A 378-nucleotide genomic window follows, 5' to 3' on the forward strand; every position below is an offset into this window, starting at 1 on the left:
GTAAAAAAATGTCATTTATCATGAAAAGAATTAAATGTTTATTTCAATCAATATCCTGAATAAACATTTTCTTCGATTTAATATCCAGAATATCTGTAATACATAATTAATTCAACCATTTTATTGTCCCTTTATTTTTCTTCCCCTGTTTTCTCAACGTTAAAATGAATAATTAAGATATAAGTCCCCCGCAAATATGTAATTTACTATTTTCGTATCGATAAAACGACTGAAATCTAATACATTGTGAGATATAATTAACAAAAATAGAATTCCAATTAATAAAATGGAAAATTCCAAATTTGTATATTCCATTCTTGTAAATTCCAGTCCATTAAAGCTACGAGGCGCTGTAATAAGTTTCAAGGTGCTAGGATA

The sequence above is a fragment of the Bombus pyrosoma genome, linkage group LG16, assembly GCF_014825855.1.
Source record: "Bombus pyrosoma isolate SC7728 linkage group LG16, ASM1482585v1, whole genome shotgun sequence".
Classification (NCBI taxonomy): domain Eukaryota; kingdom Metazoa; phylum Arthropoda; class Insecta; order Hymenoptera; family Apidae; genus Bombus; species Bombus pyrosoma.